General features: G+C 43.2%; 1 long non-coding RNA gene across 1 annotated transcript; it reads left to right on the top strand.

Annotated features, from left to right (window-relative positions):
- The first annotated feature begins 55 nt into the window (after nt 1-55).
- Nucleotides 56-17,818, top strand: LOC109551348 (uncharacterized). Its single transcript, XR_012326402.1, has 3 exons — nt 56-5,979; nt 6,356-6,513; nt 16,437-17,818. It is a non-coding gene; the product is annotated as an uncharacterized lncRNA (long non-coding RNA).
- Nucleotides 17,819-20,469: the final 2,651 nt, after the last annotated feature.

Here is a 20,469-nt window from a genome sequence, read left to right as displayed (position 1 = left end):
TACTCCCCAGCCGCAGAACGCCAGGCAGAGGGAGTCTATTAAAGGGACAGTGTCCCGCCGGGGAGCAGGGCTGGGGGCGGGGACCCGGGCGTGCCACCGGGGCTGGCTCCGCCGTGCGCCCTCTTCTCTGGTGCGGTGACGCGCCACCCCCTTTCCACCCTCCCCCCACCCCCGGGCTCGGGGACACCCCTTGGGGGAGGCGTGACAAGGGAGGGGATGCGGAAGAAAGGGGGCGGGGTGATGGTAGGAGACGCAGGGGGCCAGGTGAGCTGAGCCGCAGGGACCATTAACAGGACCATTAACCATATTAGCAGCATGAGAACTTATGTTCCTTTTGGGCAGGGGACGGGGTAGGCACCTTGGAGTGATGACCACCATCCTCTAAATCTCTTAATCTAACCACAGGGATGTCCTCCTCACCGCCTTAAATTTAATGCCCTTTCCTCTCCCACCTTCCTGCTAGTCCCTGGACGGTCATAAAAACAGGAATCTCCCATCTGTCTCCTTGATAGTTTAATCACATGGTCCTCTTTTTGTTTTGTTTAAATAATCTTTATTGAGCACCTACTATGTGCCTATTCTGGAGACACAGCAGCCATACAGAAAGGGAAGATCCTGGCCCTCTCAGTGTTTGTGTTCTAATAAGGAGCAGACAAGTCGCCCCCAGATATCCAGGCTTTGCTTAAATGTCACCTTCTCCCAGAGGCCAACCTTACTTAAAGTTTCACACACACATCTCCACTCCCCATTCCATTTCTCTATTTTATTTTTCTCTACTGGGCTTACCAATGTCACACATATTATCACATGTATTATATACAGTTTTCTATTTTTATTGTCCAAATTTCCCCTGTAGGATATAAGTTCTGTTGGGAGGAGGGGTTTTATATTCCCAGTGACAGCAAAGATCACAACATGTAGTAGATGCCCAATAAAACATTTGAATGAATGAAAGGTAAGCAAACCAATATGATAATTTCAGAGTGGAAAGCTCCAAGAATTTGTTACAAGAGGGTTCTGTGACAGTGTCCGCAAGAGGGGGTAGCTCTAGCCTCAGTGCAGGAGATGTCATTTGAGCCAACATGTGGCAATGGCCCTGATATGGGCCAGGTACCTTTTGAGCTGCTGGGGACAGGCTGAACATGGACCCTGCCCTCAAGGGACTCTTGTTCCAGTTGGAGAGACAATTAAAGGGGTAAGTGAGGCCTGCTGGGACAGGGGTTGTACTTAGAAGTGGGGGCCGTTAACCTGGACTTGGAGGAAGGGAGGATGTTTAGTTACGAGGTAGGGCTTCCTGGGGAAAGTCAAGTGAAAGCTGAGTCCTAAATACAGAGGAGTTATAGGCAAAAAGGGAGCTCTGACAGCATGTCCCCAGAATAAAAAGCCAGGCATTGTCTCAGTCTTTCCAAGGGCTTCTCCTTCCTGCATTAAAATGCCCTGAGGCCCTTGTTAAATGCATGTTCTGAGGCCTTTTACTCTAGAAGAAAATGTTCTAACCCTGGCACTATTGACCTTTTGAGGCCATAATTCTTTGCTGTGGAGGCCACTGTGCATCGTAGGATGTTTAGCAGCACGTCTGGTCTCTACCCACTAGATGCCAGACTCTTCCACCCTAGTTGTGTCAACCAAAATTGTATCCAGACGTTGCCCAAAGTCACCCAGGAGGTAAAGTCACGCCTAGGTCTCCTAATCAGAACCTTCTAGGGCCCATTGCCCTTAACCTTCTAAGTCAGAAACTTCTGGATAAGGGCTTTGGAATCTGCAGTTTGACCAAACAACTCCCAATCCCACAGGTGAATCTCTTGCTTATTCCAGTTTAAAAACTTCTGCTAAAAAAGCCCTTGTTCTTTTGGAATCAGATCTACCCCAAATTGCTAACTATAGAGCCAACTCAGGCTTAGATATTAAAGTAATAATTACAATAATTTAGGAGTTCAAGGGGTGACACTGTTACTGTGGTCACTGTGATGGGTTTCACCAGTGTCCACTCCTCACTCCCGCCCTACCATATACTCACTGCACGTGAGGCCTGACCTGTACGATCTGTGGCGCCTTCTGCCTACAACCTACCTGTCACTTTTGCCCTCGCTCATGGGGAATTACCAAGGGTGACCCGTCCCACAAATATTTTTCTAAACAGTTCTTTTGGGCCATAGGAAACTTTGTCCATCCTACCAGTCAGCTGCAAGATGTTATTGTCACTCTTTGCAAAGTGCTGTTTAATCATTTTTAACATCCCCGCACAGGGGGGCAAATGCTCATTTTTCCTTCTCACGTACATGGTACAAATTGTTAATTCACTCACCCTAAATCACCCAGGCAGCCTCCACCCATTACCAGCCCCACCCAATCCCAGCCTAGTCCTTAGGCAACTGAGGCAGAGAAAACCCCACTTCATAGTTGGCTATGTCAGCAAAAGGGGTATGAGTACTAATTAATTCTAATTACCCAACACACCTTTATGGAGCTCTGTGATAGGAACCGTAGCTTATTGAGTGAAAACCCCACAGTCCTGTCATTAAGGAGCCACAGTTATAGGATCAGGAGGTACAGAATTAGGCCTGGACGGAAAAGAAGACCAAGATTGCAGTAAGCTCACCTCGAATCTGCCATATTCTGCAGAAGCCCTATGCCCGTTGATTTGGCCTTTGCATTCCATTCAATAATTTAACAAATCTCTGTGTTAGGTGCCAGGTATTGCCCTGAGCACAGGAGATGCTAGAATGCATGAGATAGGATCCTTGCCTTCAGAAAACATCTGTAAAATGACATCCAAGAGACTGGGAACTAGGAAAGAGGGAGTTCAGGAGCTGGACCCAGCCTTGGAGTAGATCAGGAGGGAAATAGGCAGGAGCAGTTGACTGTGCTACAGAAGCTCTCCTAGATGCTCTCCAGGATTCTTCTCGAATTTTACCCCCACTCTTGCCTCTTTCTCAGTAGCCGGTTATATAGTCGGGGAGGGGGAGCTCACAATATCTTCTGCAAAAACTTTCTTTTAGCTGGCTACGAACTCATTCTTGGGCCCACACTTCTGGAGTGTTCTTTCATTAATTTGTGTTTTTTCCTACTGCTACTACTGAAGAGTATACAGCTTGGTTATCAACAAAGATTTTGGCTACCCCAGTGGATGCATAACACAGTGGTACCCAGATGTCATTCAGTGGTGTAGACATAACACTGAAAAATGCTGAATCACATAGTGAAAAGGTTATTATTCCCTTTCGATCTGAGGAAGTGTCCGTTTGGTGCTAGTATGTCTTTTGTGCCTATCACTTGCTAACTTTTATTTTCAACCAAGAAACCACAGATCTCTGACTCAGAAGCTTAGGAGAGGCAAGAATACCTGGCTAGACTTTTTTTTTCTTTTTTTTAAAGGCAGACTGCCACGTGCAGTGCCTCATTTGGATGTGTCTGGAGTCTTGGAAGCTTGACTACCCTACGTTCTCCTACAAATGGACCTTGAGAGCTTGTTTGGAGGTTCTAGCAGGGGAGCTCAGCTACTCGTATACCCTTGACCGAAGAGCGGTCCTCCTCTATCGGGGAAGGTCGTCCTCTTCGACGGAGCGCACAGCTTAGGGAGGGATGCACGTGGAGCAGTGAGGGAGGAAGGGGACACCCGCCTCTGGTTAGACTTTTTTTAAATGTTTTTTTTTTTAATTGAATTCACTTTGTTTACCTCTGTCTTAGAGAAAGATACTGCTCTCCATTTATGGTAGCAATCGAAAGTTTAATATAATTCATGGGTTTTAAAAATAAATATACTTAAGGAACAATAGAGAATAAACAGTGGTTCAGGTGGGATGTGAAGATGGCAAAATGTGAGGAAGGTGGTATGGGCATGTCTAGAATTTGTAAAATACTAAACCACAGACTCTGGCACTTTCGGAAACTTCTTCCAAGAGTTGGTGGCTTGGAATAACGCTATGCTTAAGTCTCCAGGGAACTTAGCATCCTAGGATCCAACCCTCAAACTCTGGGATGTGTAAAGGCATGAGCTGATTGGAATGACTCAACCATACCTTCCAGAACACTTATTCCCACACTGGCTCAACATCAAAATCACCTGGGGATTTTTTTGGTAAGATAGAGAAGCACAGGCCCCACCCCAGACTTACTAAATTAGATCCCAGGGTGGAGCCAGAAAATCTGAAAATTTGAAAGTTCCCAGGTGATTCTGATAAGGTGCCAGGCACTGGCACCTTCCCTGTGCCAGGGCTGAATTTTGTAACAAGTGAATCAAGTTAGTAGAAGTTGCTGCATGCAAGGGACAGGCAGGGCATCTATTCTTGGATTCACTCAAAAGGGTGGTCGAGGAGCCTTTTCAACGCACCCTTAGTGGCCCATGAATGCCCCATTAAAGCACATACCTATTGTATTATATTTTTGGCGGGGGTGTAGTTTGCCTGTCTTACTGCTGGACTGCAACGCAATGCAATTAAAGCAAATATTCTCTGAGTGCCTACCTTACGCTAGTCACTGCTGTGATTGTTGGACACTGGGGCAGCCTGTGAAATTCTTGAGCGTCTTAGTTTCTGTCGTGTCTCCCATACAAGTTTCAGGGCTTTTGCATTTACTCTTCCCTCCAGCAAGATTCCTCCCCCAGATCTGTTTTTCCCCTTTACTCTCAACTCAAACATCACTTCCTTCTGCCCACCCTATCTGTCCCACTGTCTCTCATCCTTCATGGCGCTTACAACCACATGTAAGTAATTTCATGTACTTGCCTCTTTATTTTCTGTCTCCCCTAATTAAAACGTAAGTTCTATCACCTATATATCTCCAAGTCCAGTGCAGGATTGGTGTTCAGTAAAAATTTGTGGAATGATTGAATACTGAGCTAAGCATACTTGCAAGGAAGGATAAACTTTAAAAGTATCTTAGGGCTTTTGTTAGATAGGGCTGTATAGCATTTCAGCCTGTGTGCCTCTTTCCAGTTGATGCTGTCCTCCCCTCCCCAACTTCCCTCCCTCTTTTCTCTTCCCTCTCTCTCACCTATTGCCTCCTTCAGATCCTCCCTTAATTACTGCCTCTTTCAGGAAGCCTTCCAGGGTGGATCCCATGTGATTCAAACTTCTCTAGTCCATATCTTCCCCAAACAAAGAGACTCAATGTAGACTATGACTCCAAATATATGAGCATACAGGCAGACAGAATTCACCTTGAGTATCAGGTAGGTTACCTTTGACAGTGGGTATGAGGAGCTTCTGAGGGGCTGGTATTGTTCATAACTGGGGTGCTGGTTATGCTAGTGTGTTCAGTCTGTGAAAATTAATTCAGCAGCATGCTTCTGATTTGTGTACTTCCTTATCTGTACATAACGCTTCAATTAAAAAAAGCAGTATTCTCAAACTTTGCGGCATATTATAATCAACTGGGGTGATTTAAAAAATCCCAATGCCCTGGTCTTACCCCAGACTCATTACATCAGTCTGTGAGGGCGGGATCCAGCCATCAGTATTTTTTAAAGCCCCCAGATGATTCCAATATGCCGCCAAGTTTGAGAGCCAGTGTACCATACGATTTTGCCCTTGAGGATATAATTCATTGCCTTGCTCTTCTGTCATTTAACTCATTCAGGATATCTCTCTTCCAGTAACTGTTTTGTGAAAACTTTAAGGTAGCAATCTCTGGTTATTTCCTACCCTCCCATGACACCTGATACAGCATCACGGTGAAGGGAAGAACTGGACAAGAGGACATGGCAGATGGATCGTGGAGAGTGACAGCAAGAGTAAAGCAGGGTGTTGTGATAGAGAGTGCAGGGGGCAGGGTCCACTCAGGGTGGGGGTCATGGAAAGCCTTTCTGAGAAGATAACATTTAAACTGAGATCTGGAAGACACAAAGCAGCCAACCAGGAGCCAAAGCCTGAAATTGGAAGAGATTTCTCTGCTTCTATAACACAAAAATGCAGCTGCCAGGTCCCAGGTTGAGAGAGCCAGCCAGCCCGGGGAAAGGGAAGCAGAAAGGAGGCAAGAGAGGTGAGTCACGGTGGGCGGCGGGGGGGGGGGAGTATGCACATCATTGGTCATAATATGGAGTTTGAATTTTCTCCTTTCAGCCATTGATAAATGCTAATTCATTCATTTATTTACATCCTGAAACACTCAGTCCATTAGACTGGGTTTGCTCAACCAACACAGAAGACACTATGTCTTATTGTACTTGGTGGAAATTTGCTCCCTGAAAACAGTTAAGGTGGATGACAAAGTTTGGGGGTGCTCGGGCATTGGCAAGCTTGCTTCTGTGAATAAATCCTCCAAAAGTCATCAGCTTCTCTTTTTTTAAGAACTATTTTGATGTGGTTAGGTGTAGCGTTTTGCAACAGCAGTTAAGCATGATGTGTATTTTAAACAGGACAACTGCTGAGTGGCCAGGCTGGGGTACAGGAGCTGCTTGGTTGACTACTTGCAGTTGGTGACAGTGTTTTGCTGCTGCTGAAGAATCCAGACCACGTCGCTGGCCCAGTAATCCATTGCTCAACTTCATTAACCACAGGAAGACATTAAGTGAATGTAAGGACCGGAACAGCCTGGAAACCATGTGGCGAGCAGCCTTTAAGTTCTGGGCTCCGGTACATTTTATGCCACCTCAACTGTGCCTCAAGCGCTCCTCCCTGGACTCATTAGAACTGTGCGCCCAAAGGTGCCCCTCAACTTTCAGAAGCAAATAGAGTATGATATAATTCGCTCTGAGAACACCTTTCCGTCTTATCAGGGAGCATGTCTTATCTATTATGATTAGGCATTAAGCGTCCTATTGTCCTGAAAATTTCATGAGATTCTACCCCTGCTTGCTAGGATTATGCCAAAGTGACTTGTCCTGGATGCTCTTTTTGCCCATCAATACAGCTTGTCTTTTCTCCTTAACTACTGCTGGGAAGGCCAACACAGCTCAGGAACCCACAGACGTCAAGTGGTTGAATAGTTCGGGACTGTTGCAAATCCTCTTGTGTGTCTTGAAGGATTGCATGTCCCCAAGATAAAGATCTGAGAGCAAGTAGTTTATTTGGGAGATAATCCTGGAAAACTCCAGTAGGGAAGCGGGGGAGTGAATAAAGAAAAGGATGCAGGCAATAGGGGTGTGTTATCAAGCAGGTTATCACAGCGGGCAATTGCAACTTAATCCTGCTGGGGGAACGCTGGGAGTCAGTGTAGATTCTGCACGTCTGAGCTCTCCCTTCTGAAGTATGAGAGAGCTGGGGTATCCATCTACATTCCATCCTGAGAGCTGGGATGAGGGCCTCTCCCGGCCTTCCCTGCAGGCAAAGAACCACTCCCTGCTGGCAGTTAAAGCAGAGTGTGGAGAAGTGGGCCGAGTACCAGGCGGTGTCTGTTGCACTGGAATCCCCCAAACTGGGAGCTTCACATGGGCAGGGACCAAGACTGCCTTATTCATTGCAATATCTCCACTTAGCCTAGTTCCAGGTACACAGCAGAACTTCAATAAACAGCAGACCCTCAATAACCATCTAGCGAAGGCCCAGTGTATTTGAAAGCTTCACACCATGCCTCTCTTAGCTGCTCCCTCTGTTTTAGTCCTATTGTTTATAATGTATTTAGTGCTTAGAAGTCTTTTTCATTCGCTGGTTTTGTCAGTGTACTCTCTCCCCACAAGTGTGCTCACTGGAGGCAGGGGTCTCTCTCCTTGTTATATGTCTAGTAGGGGCATAGAGAAGAGTTCTCATTATTACCACAGCTCAAGCTTTTAAACAAGATGAGAGACGTGATCCAACACTTAAGTGTGTTCTTAAGCATAAGGTGGGAGCAGAACATTTGAAATTAGGATTGTCCATAGAAAATATAGGACACAGAATCACTGTGTGCTGCCCAGGTAGGCACTAGGAAAGAAAGGTAAATGTAGGTTTGAAGTCAGACAGACCTACATCTAAAAAATACTTTTACTATTTACTAAGACTATAACCTTGGGCAAGTTATATAGCCTCTCCGAACCTCGGTTTTCCTATCTGTAAAATGGGCATAATTACATCACCAATTCCATTAGGGGCTCAAAGAGGATTATGTGACCAAACATAAAATACTTAGCACAATACCTGACACGTAGAAAGTACTCCCACATTTTTAGCTTTTCATTCTTTTTCTAGCATTTGTTGATTGACTATTGTTTACAGAGTGCTTTCAGCTGTACCAGAGGTTTAATCTAATCTGTACTAAGGGATAAAACTAAATCAGCTCAATCCTCTAATCTGCAAGTGCACCAATTTACAGAAGCCAATCAGGGAAGCTCAGGTCCTCCTGCAGAAAGTACAAAGGCGGCAGGGCACAGGTCCTGGCCATTGGCAGCAGAGAGCTCCTGCCACAGCCTTCTTCTCTCCTTCAGCGTATCCTCTTTTCCCACTAAGGTTCATTAAGCACCTGCTCCATGCCAGGCCCTGGGTTGGGTGCTGGGAATGCAGCAGGGAAAAAAGGTCCTGCCTGGTTCTTAGGGAACTTAAACATCTAGGGAAAGACAGATAAATTAAACAAGTGGTAATAATAGTAGTTAACATTTACAAAGCACTTGGGCCACAAGCTATTCTAAGCACTTTAAAATATGAACTTATTAATCCTTAGAACAATTCGATGAGATAAATTGGTTTTCTTGTCCCCATTTTACATGTGAAGAAACTGAGGCACAGAGAGGTTAGATAACTTACCCAAGGCTATGGAGATAGCAAATGGGGAAGCCTGGATTCAAACCCTCCTGATATGGCTCTAGCTTGTAGATTCATCCACCATGCATTACTCCCTCTCAGTAATGCTGCAGCCACGCAGACTTTTGTATCACAAAATGTCTAGTTACCGCATTGCTTTTCCCTGTTTATACTCCGCAGCTTAACAATTCTTAAATTTTAACCTGTGTATTGTCTCCTACAAAGTTAAAGTAGATTCCTGGGCTCCATCTCGAGAAATCCGGATATAGTAGGTCTGGGGTGGGGTCTGAGAAGGTGTATTTCTAACAAGATACTGTGAATTCACAGACCACATTTTGAGTTGCAGGGTTCCAACGGGTGCTTTTTCCTCCCAGGGGACACATCACAATGTCTGGAGAGGTTTTTGGTTTATTTTATTTTATTTTTTTGCGGTACGTGGGCCTCTCACCGCTGTGGCCTCTCCCGTCGCGGAGCACAGGCTCTGGACGTGCAGGCTCAGCGGCCATGGCTCACGGGCCCAGCCGCTCCGCGGCACGTGGGATCTTCCCGGACCAGGGCACGAACCCCGCGTCCCCTGCATCGGCAGGCGGACTCTCAACCACTGCGCCACCAGGGAAGCCCTGGAGAGGCTTTTGATTGTCACGATTCAGGGGTGTGCTACTGGCTTCTAGAGGGTAGAGGCCAGAGATGCTGGCAAACATCCTAGAGCGCACAGGAAAGGCCCCTGCAAACAAAGACTGATCTATCCCCAAACGTTAATAAGGGCCAGGTTTGAGAACCCCAGGGTAGAGCATGGCCTCGCAAACTTTAATGTATAAAGGAATCATCTGGGGACCTGGCTTCAAATGCAGATTCTGATCAAGTGGGTGTAGAGTGCCTGGGATGCTGCATGTCTAACAAGCTCGAACTGATGATGCTAATGCTTCTGCTCCAGGGACCACACTTCGAGCGACAAAAGCTAGAATACGTCCTGCACGAGCACAGGTCTTGAATCAAGGCTCAGGGCGCAATGAACTCCTTAGAAATAAAACCCAAACATCATCCTGAATTAGTTCAGAACAAAAGTAACTGAGTTTCAATAATCCTCCTTCAACTCCCACTGTAGTAAGTTTTGCCCTTAAAGAAGGTACAGGGAGGCAGAGGGGCTCAGAGAGAGGAAATCTCCGTTCCTCTCCTGGACGCAGTTAGGGGCCGATTTAAAACGAGGAAGGACAGAACTTGGTCAGCACTGCTTTCCTTCAGTTCTGAAACATCAAGTAGAGTATATTGTTGCCTGGAATTGTGGCTTCTTTCCAAGAGCTGCACGTCGCATCTGCCTGACTTTCAGGTCTGCAAATGCGAGATGAAAAAGTGGCTGTTTTTAAAATGGTTGCTCTCTTGGGAAAGGGATATGGGAGAAAATGGACTCTCTGCGTCCAGCCCTCCAGAGATGGCACCCCAGCCCTTGTGATAAATGGCAGCATTAACAAGGTTTGGTTGAGAGGGGACCTACAGATTTATGACTTCCTGTCTCCGCCAGCAGATGTCATTATGGCTGACAGAACAGAAGGCCTTTCAAGAGCTAGCTGGGGTGGAGCTAAGAAGAGGGAAAAAAAATTAAATAAAAGGCAGAAGACAAAAGTAGTGTTTGCTCAATGGTGCTATTGTTGATACTGTCACAGGGAAGTTTTACATTAAACTGAACATCTTATAATATCTTTGAGGTCCAGCTTTGAAGATTTAGGCAGGAACTCTCAAATGAAGGACAAACTTATTAGCTTCACTTAGATAAGAAAACCTGCAGGGTTTCGTTCCTGGCTTATTTGTACCTTAAAAGTTCTCTGGGAAGAAGTGAACGCTGCACTGAATAAACATATATTTTACTCCGGAACATCATTTGATAGGTGTTTAAATATATTTATTCTACAAATTCAGCAGCCTGTTCTGAAATTCCTCTGATATACATAAAATTTTACCCATTTTTAAATTGTTTTATAGGGCGTCATTAGTATTTTATGGGCCAGATTTTTTGTGGTATTGAAAAATGATATAAATTTGGCATTTATCATTGGGCACCCAAACCCACATTAACAAGTACCGCTGCTTATTACTTACTTAACAATAACTACAGGTCACATTTCCACATTTCCTCTTTCTAATCCTCACCTGAAGATATACCTTCTGTAAGTAAAGGAAGCATTTTTTTTTTCTAGCTGATTCTCTCATCTAATGGATACCTGAATGTATTCTGTGGGCTCAGGTAATCAGTGCCTCAAAGTGTGACCCAAAAGGAACAACTCTGGTGACAGATGCTAGGCTGTCTTTAGTCCTGTCATCAGCAAATTATCCCCCATCAGGACCACACGACCAATACGCCTGGGCAGAAATAAAGAATCATGGAGACCTTCATGGAGGACAGCTACAAGGTCCTCTTATAAAATGAACTCATTTCAAGCCAAAACTTGATCCAGAGACTTCTTCTATAATTAATCAATAGCTATGATGTTAATGCATATGTGGTAGCGAGTATCTGATTTTGGCAATGACACTGTAGGTATGGAAATGGCCACCCCACAGTCCCTTTTGCGAACCACTCTGGAGGGGCAGTATGGTCGTCTGCTTAAAACCCGGGCTCTGGAGACTCATTCTCTGAATTCTTTTTCTGGCTCTTTCATTCACTACCTGTGTTATTCTGGGCAAGTTACTTAAGCTGTTTTGTCACCTGTAAAAGATGGACAAAAAGAGCACCATTGTCTTAGCATTTTTTTAAATGAAGATCTAATGCAATGATCATGAAGTGATTAGCCAAGTGCCTGGCCCAGGGTAGGAGTTCACTAAATTAGCTATTGTTGCAATGATTAATGTTCAAATACATTCCCTCTTCACTATTTCTCAGGTAGATGTGTAGAGACATAGACTAGTTCACTGGCCACCCAGAAAAGAAATCCAACAATAACAAAATAACAATAACGTTGATTGTAGCTGTCATGTATTGAGTGCGTAAGAAGCGCCAGACACTGTGCTAAGTGCTTTACGTGCAAAACCTATTGATTTTAATCCTTAAAACAACCTTATGAGGACAAGTTATATTACTCCCATTTTACATATGTTAAATGTAATCTTGTTAAAACACAGATTGCTGACTCCTTTCCCTAGAGTATCTGATTCAGTAGGTTTGGGGTGGGGGCCCCAAGATTTTTATTCAAAAAATTCCCAGGTGATGTTGCTGCTGTTGATCTGGGGACCACATCTGAGAACCACTGGTTTCAGTAACTTGTTCAAGGTTACATACACAGTGAGTAAGTGGCAGAGTGGATTTTCAAATTTAAAAATTTGAATATTTGAAAAATGTATTCTTAACAGATATCTATGTTACTTAAAAGTTCCTTACATCAAACTTTTGAATTAATGGTTGATGGTTGAATTCACAGAGCATAATGTTCAGAGAGCTGCTTGTTTGAATTAAATATTCTCTTCCATGATGCTCCTCACGGTGCAAAATAGTTTGCAATTCCCTAGAAGGGGAACATTTCAGGAATATTTCAAAAGGAGCAGTCCTTATACCATCCCCACACAACCACTGTTGAGATCCACAGCAGTCCTGCTGGGGTGGAAGAGAATGCAAGGCCTGTGACCCACCCCAGCTGGAGAATTCATTAGAGGTTCCAAGATGGAGCCCAGCCGAGCAAGCTACACCTGGATGCCATCTGTTTCTGAAAGACACTGTATTTCCTCATTCCCCAACCTGGAAGGGATCTCGAAACACAGCCCACTGGACACCCAAGGGCCCTGGCGATGTCTCCATTGAATGTCTAAGATATAGATCTCTCCACAGTCCAGGTGAGCCTCTTAAAACCAGTCAGCCCAGGGGACCATTGGTATAAGCTGCATTGCGGAATAAGAACAGGGATGTGCTCTGGCCCACACTGGAGGGTTTGGGAACATAGGAGAGAGACCTCAAGAAGCGCCTGGTCAGAGATGTGAATGGAGACAGAGGACTGAAGGTGGAGAGCCAGGATAACATCCCAGGTCCCTTAGTGGGCACAGTAATGCAACAAAGGGTCATTAGTATCTGCCTCATTTCGCTGCAATTGAAAAGAACTGGAATTCAAATACATAGACAAGATGCACTTCAAGAAATGGAAGCACTCAAGGACTTGAGAAAACAGATTAACTGAGGAAAACAAGTAGTGACATTGACAGAGGCAAAAGATGGTTACTGGAAGATCAGGAATTCCTATTGCCATGATCAGGAAGGAAGAATAGAGAAGACCTTGGACTTGCTTTCAGGAGACTGGGATTCTACTGCTAGGTCTGTAGAGAGTAGATCATCTGGTCCTTGAGGACCCTTCCTTTCTGACACAGGAAGATGCTATTTATTCATATATTCACTCATTCATTCATTCAACAAATATTTGCTGAGCACATCTTATGGACCAGGGGCTGTTAGAGACTGGCCTCTGCTCTTTTTTTTCTGGCAGCACCTGCTGAAGCTTAATGCTCATTCTGGTTGTATGACCCTGGGACTTGCACTCAACTCTGGATCAATCACTAAAGTCAGGGGGATGGAATATTGCTGATCCCGGGACAGATGCTCTCTTTGCGGGTAGGGCTGCCACCTGCCTCACTTCAATCACATTGTTTTAGAGACTTGGTTCTTAAAAGAAAAATTAAGGAGTTGTTACCAGAAAGGCGGCACATGGATGTTGGACAATCAAAACCCATAAAAATTCACAGTAATACCTAACCTTCTATTTTTGTGCCTCACTTTCCCCATCTGTAAAATGAAGAGGTTAAGATAAAGTGAAGTCCACACATTTTTACTACAAAGGACCCCTTACTTGCTGTCATCTGTTGCCCACCGTGGGGACCAAATTAAACTAAATTTGAAAGATTTTGTCTATCATATATCCATTCATCCATCAATACATCCATCTGCCATTTGACATGTTTTTATTGAATATCCACTAGTTTCCTGTCTTGTTCTAGCACTGGGATTATAGCAATTGTAGTTTGCACAACCCTGGGGCCTCTGTATCAAACCTAGACTCATTTGTATTAGATAATTCAAATCTCCATTGTTTAAGCCACAGTTAGAAGTATTCTGCTACTTGCAGTTAAAAGCATTCCTAATTGATAAATCAGATCCAACAGAGGCTCCCTAAGCAGCTTTTAGTATGAAGATGTCCAGTGAATAGATAATTTCAAGTGTCACAAGAGTCCTGAAGAGGAGTACAGGAGCTTAAATCTGGGAGAACTAATCATTTTTTTAAAAAATGCTTTTAACAAGCAATGACATTTTTCTACCATGTTAGAGAATTAGATCAGTTTGGCAAAATTTTTCTTAAAGGACCACACAGTAAATATTTTTGCTTTGCTGGCCATATTGGCCTCTGTTACAACTATTCAACTTTGCTGTTGTAGTACAAAAGAAGCCTCAAATGATATGTAAATAAATGGGCGTGGCTGTGTGCCAATAAAACTTTATTTACAAAAAAAGACAGCTGGCTAGATTGGCCCTTGGTCCATAATTTACTGACTCCTGAATTAGGTACACACATTGAGTATGCAATAAAGAACAGGCAATCAAAAATAGTTTATAATATACTTATTAAAATATGGCAAATTTCTCAAAATTCTGCTTTTCAGATTCCCAGGGCCAAGTCTTTAAGCTCACACATTCTGTGACTCAGTGATTCCTCTACCATGCCTTCCCCTTCTCGCACAGAAGTGAATTGAGCGGTGGGTCAGCTGGAGAGCTGCCCAAAGTACTAATCTCTAACAAGTTTAGAAACACTAATGGAAGAAGTTGGAAAAATATACATTTCCCCTTCTCTGATAAAAAGATATAGCGCTGTAAAGTAAAAAAGGCAAAGATACAAAAACATAACATTTATTAGCCCTGGAATATTTTTGCTGAGGATTTTTGTAGCTAACATACACAGCATTTGTAGTCAGCTCAAAGATGGCAGTCGTGGTTAGCAGAAATTCCAGAACCACGTAATGTGTGGTGTGCTGTGATTTACAAGAGATGTGATTTATATTGTGAATATTAAACCTTTTAATATACCTCCCAAGAAGTTGCTTGGTTCAGAAAAGTCACAAAAGAATGCCAAAGGAAAACTAGAACTGCAGAAAAGTTGGAAATATTTTGTCTTACTTTTTAAAAGAATATTGACTCTGTTTCAACTAATGTAAGTAAATCGTACTGATTCTGAAAAAAAAAAGTCTTACAGGAAAATCAGATTCTCTCCACCCTCAGTGCCTATATCTTGGGCAAAATTTGAAAGGACAGTGGATTGACAAGTCACTGGATTATTAGTGCATGTGGCTCTCATTATATTAAGGCCCACAAACTTAACTGCCTGTTGTATCCAGGAAGGTAACGGAACGAAACATATTGGATCTGAGGCAACAGGGAATGGTGGGGACTGAGGCAGACTGGAGAGCTTATGACCTGTCTAAAGGTGGCAACCACTATACAAAACCACTGTAGACTCCAGTCTATTGTTTTCCCCCTTAGGAAAGATCTCAAGATCTTTATAAGAAGACGGTAATCTAAACTTTTATGTCAAAAGTTCCCTACTGTAGAAATTTTGTGCCAACCAAGTAAAACATATTGGTGGTTCAATCATGCCTTAAACTGTAAGCCTCTCTCTCCCTTTCTCTTGCAAACACACACATGCACACATAAACACACGCACAAGCACCCTCTTCTAGACAAGAAACACTCCTTCAACCACTATAGTCAGGAGACGCCCGACGATGCTAAAGTATAGCTGTGCACCTTAGGTGATCCGATTTCTCAACTCTGCCTTCCCAGACAAGATGAATTGTTGGAGAACATGGCATCCCTTCCCGTATCTCAGGCTACGGGTCTATTAGCGTCACTATTTATGGAGAGGAGAGAGAGAGTGATAATTTAGACATACACTTGTTTTGTAAAAATTATACTCCCATCCTCTAATTGGCTTGAGTCCCCCAGAATATCACTTCTCTGTGATAAATAATGTGTCTGGGAGGGGAAATGCTAAATCGTCTAAGAATTTCAAATTTTTATATTGCCGCTTGTAACTGTGTCAGCCACTGAGCCATGCAGTATTTTCCCCTTCTCAAAAATGTCACAAAAAGAAAAGTGATCACAACAGTTGACACATGCCAAACACATATGTCAAATAAACAACATGGAAAGAGTTGCAATTGAAGTACCACCCCTGTAAAGAAACACAGTATTTAATCTGATTTTAATTGAAATGTTGCAAGTCGATACCTTTTGTTTAGTCAGGACACAAAGCAGATATAAAGGAGGGTAGTGACAATAATCCTACTCAAGACACTTTGAACGTTGGAACTTCTGAGCCACTTTGGGGAGGAAAAAAATACTACACTTACTAATATTAAAGAAATATTATTACATTTAGTGGAGAAAATGCTCCCAAGATGGTAATGAATAAGATAATACAGACGTCCCTCAGTACCCATAGGGGATTGGTTCCAGGATTCCAGCAGATACCCAAATCCCAAAATGCTCAAGTCCTTTATATAAAATGACATAGTACAGTCGGCTCTCCAGATCTGCAGGCTCCCCATCTGTGGATTCAACCAACCAAGGGGAATCGGGTGCAGTATCTACGGATCTGAAGGGCCAACTCCACTGCCAATTTAGTGCAGTTCAAAATTGAGCTGCCTTATGCTTCAGGAAGATACTTTTGGGCAATCAGTAGTTAAAGAAAGAAACTGAATAGCTTGGTGTGGTGGACCCCAGTGGTTTTTCCTATCTAACTTCTGTTCATCTTCCTCTTTCAGATGACACCATTTGCAGTATAATTCTCTCCCATGATCAGCCATCCATTTTTGTGATATTGATCCTTCCCCCAGCTTTAGGGGCTGTACTCTGACTGGCTAAAGCCTGACTGGCTAAAGAACAATCCTATTCTATCTCATCCCTCTGGCTCCCATGGTTTGATTCATGATGGAAGAAACCCAGTCAAAACCAATAAAATCTGTGGAGAAGTTTTCTAGGGCTTCTGGGACAAAAGAAGTGTCTCAACTTTTTGAGATCCACCTGCGGTCTGTGTGGTATGAAGATACAAAGACATGAACAACTTTTTTGCTACTAAAACAGAAGACCGTGGAACTGCCAACAGGAATTCATTTGAAGCCTGAAGAAGTAGCTGATTCTGTGGAAGACAGAGAGGAAATACGGAAGGGAACAAAGCTGGTCCTAGATGGCACTAGATCCAACTGTACCTGAAGCTAACCCTGCCCCTGCTCTTTTCAGCGATGCAAATTTATCTGTTCCTTCATTCTTTTTTTAAAATATACTTTAAATTAATTAATTAATTAATTTATTTTTGGCTGCGTTGGGTCTTCATTGCTGTGTGCGGTCTTTCTCTAGTTGCGGCGAGTGGGGGCTACTCTTCGTTGCGGTGCGCGGGCTTCTCATTACGGTGGCTTCTCTATGGAGCACGGGCTCTAGGCACGCAGGCTTCAGTAGTTGTGGCATGTGGGCTCAGTAGTTATGGCGCATAGGCCTAGTTGCTCCATGGCATGTGGGATCTTCTTGGACCATGGCTCGAACCTGTGTCCACTGCATTGGCAGGCGGATTCTTAACCACTGCAACACCAGGGAAGTCCAACATTCCTTCATTCTTCAAGCCAGTTTTTGATTTCCAGTCATTTTCAATGGAAAGATTCCTAACTCACCATTTGGTTTTGTCAAGTTGATGATGACATATTAATACCTTTTCAATGAGTTATGCTGGGAAAATGGGGTCATACTGTGGGTTTCTGCTTCACTGTTTTGTTTAGTATGTTGTTTTTGATTGGAATGAATACCTTCTTAAATGATTTTCTTACTAGTCTCCTGTCCACACTTTATAACACAGATCAGGTACCACTTCCCTATGAATTCATTACTGAGTAAGAATTACAAACCCTGGAGTTTCAGATCTACTGAGGCTGCCCCAAGCACTGGTTAAGAGCATGTGTGTTACATTAGACAAACATGATTTTGAACCCTGGCCCTGTAATTTACCAGCTGTGTGACTTTGGATAATTCACCGAAATCCTCTAAAACACTTTGCCCAATCTGTAAAAACGCTGTTAATAACAGCATCTTACCTCAGACAACTCTTGTGAAGAGGAAATAATTCATGGTGCGTGACACAGAATAAATGCTCAATAAATGCTGGTTGCTATCTATTGTTGTTACTTTCGTCATACTTATCAAGAAATCCACCATATAGAAAAAGCCCAATAAATCTAATCTGCAGTTACTAGCCCAATAAATATTTGCTACATGAGTAATTAAAAAGTTGATGAATAGATGGTAGAATGAATACATGAGTGAATTAAAACATAATAATGAAAAAAATGAATGAATGGGAACTGGAAACTGAGAAGTAAGACCGCAAGTAGAGGGGCTGGGCCAGGGGATATGATGGAGGAGGAAAGAGTGGAAAGACGCTCTATGCTTTATGGAAATGCCCTTCCCATGATCTGTGTTCCCATCAGGTAGAATGTTCTGCAGTGCTGCTCCCTTCCTACGCTCATTACTGCAGGTCATCTGTTGGGAGCTTTTTGATGGGCAGCTCTACAGACAGCATTAAGCAGCACTTATGGCCAAAGTCATCATACTCTGTTGAGCTCTGTGTTTAGGGTGTCCACATCATTTTTTTTCCTTTTCCATGGGTTCTAGTCAGTGCACAGATGGAATTTGGCATAGATGGCTTAATTCCTTCTAATAGCTCCCCATAGCCTCTGAGATAAAAGTCAAAGGACCTCAACACCCAAAAGGCCAGTAGGAATAAGTAGGATAATGTGGACATTCACTGAGTACTTACTTTAGTCCAGGCCTAAAGACTTGGCCAGAGCAAGGGAGCTCACCATCCTGAATGGAGTACCTTATCCAGCCTTTACAATTGTTTGTGGCAGCTACACTCATTAGCTCAACTTCGCTGATGCAGTAGCAGAGATACATAAAAACTGTGTTGTTGCATGTTCAATATCACAGGGCTAGGAAGTGGCATGGACAGTATTTTATCCCAGGCAGGCCATACCCGGAATCTCTGTGCAGAGGGCTTTAGACTTCATTACACTCTACCTTGTGTCAGTTCTTAGAGCATTTGAAGCTATAAACTTAGTTGCCCTTCTGCTTCCTTCAGAACTCTCAAAAATGAACTCCACAGAAATGAGTTTCTTGAAATAAAATTCTTCAGATGTGGACACATTAGAGATACTTTGAGATAATTTTAAGAGCTCATATTTATAGATTTTTTAAAAGAATTTTTTAAAAAGTTCCCTATCTTATTCTATGGATCCTGAATAGCCAGTAGACAGACACTTGGACTCCTATTTGGACTCGGACTTCAAGGGTCCATATAGCATTCTTGGTGCAAGACATCTGAACTACCAGTCTGGTCCTCACAGCCAAGTTTGGCTGGGCTGGCTTTAGCTGGAATTCTGTTTTCAACACACTTTCATGTCAAACTGGCCAAGGAGCTATGCCATTTGCAGGATCCCAGCCCCCAGCTTCACAGAGCAGAGCTCAGAGAAGGGATGTGGAGCTCAGAAACAATAGCTTAATAACTAGCACACTGGTAACTCAGAGAAGTTCTCTTAATTCTGGGAGCAGGCTGCAATCCACAGGGATGGGTCTTGGGCAGCCATGTTTGTATTACGTGTATTTGTCCTCCATTGGCTGGAGCGCGAACACCTGACTCAAGTGAGCCAATCACATTCTGTTTCCCCAGAACTGGCACTGACAGATGGTAAGTTAGATTCTGTCACTGAACCCAAATCATATAACATCTGGGACAGCCATATTCCACCAAACAGATTAAGCGCAGAGAAAAAACTCTCTGTAGTGATCATAGTCTAGAGTAAAGAAAGTGAAGTAGAAATTAAATGAAAGGAGAGAGAGAGAAAGAGAGAGAGAGAGAGAGGGAGGGAACCCTGATAGCTTTCTAGGTCTTGAATTCAGTCTCTTTCTGAGAGCTGGCTGTATTCCAGTTTTGTGTGTTCTCTGAGATATCCCTACCCTTATAAAACATAACTGGACATTTTGCACCAGCTTAATAAGTTGGTTTCTATTACTCACACCCTAAGAGCACAGATTAATAGGACTACCAATTCTTTTTACTGCTCAGAGCAAGATTCAAATTCTTTTTGAGAGAATGTAGCTTACATATAACACAATAAATAATTTATTGGTCAAAAAGATGGTTGGCCAACTTCCTTGAAAAAAGGAAAGAAATGGGCAGAGTTATTTACTCAATGTTATTAGCAACAGGTGACTATCAACATTTCTGAGTTGTCTCTCAGCTTCTAATTTCCTTAAAAATTTTTTCCTTATAATTGGTAATTTTAAGAAAAATAATGGTAGTGGTCAAGGAAACTAAAGGGGGCAGAAAGTCAGAAATCAGGAGAAAAACTACCGTAAGTCAAGAAGACAAATGGCCATTTTGATGAGAATAAGACACACTTCCAGGAAATGTCCTACCTTGTATAGGATATGATAATGTTGCCTCCAGTGACAGCCTAACCCAATGGCTAATATGAGAAGGAAAGTATGGAGTGGGAGAAGGAGAGAGTGTTTTCTCATTGTCAGAGAGGGAAACTCAACTCAAACGAGCTTAATAGAAGAGTAAAAAAACGGTTTTCCACTTGGATCTAAGAAGAGCATGGCTAGTGCAAGCTTTAGGCATGGCTGGGTCCCGGTACTTGAATGATGCCACCAGGAATCATTCTTTGTACCTCTTGGTTCTACTTTTGCTTGTGCTGGCTTCATTCCCAAGCAGATTTTTATACATATAAGGTTGCCAGATTTAGCAAATAA

This window comes from Tursiops truncatus, chromosome 15 (assembly GCF_011762595.2).
Source record: "Tursiops truncatus isolate mTurTru1 chromosome 15, mTurTru1.mat.Y, whole genome shotgun sequence".
Taxonomy (NCBI): Eukaryota; Metazoa; Chordata; class Mammalia; order Artiodactyla; family Delphinidae; genus Tursiops; species Tursiops truncatus.
This window is presented reverse-complemented; position numbering and strand designations above follow the sequence as displayed.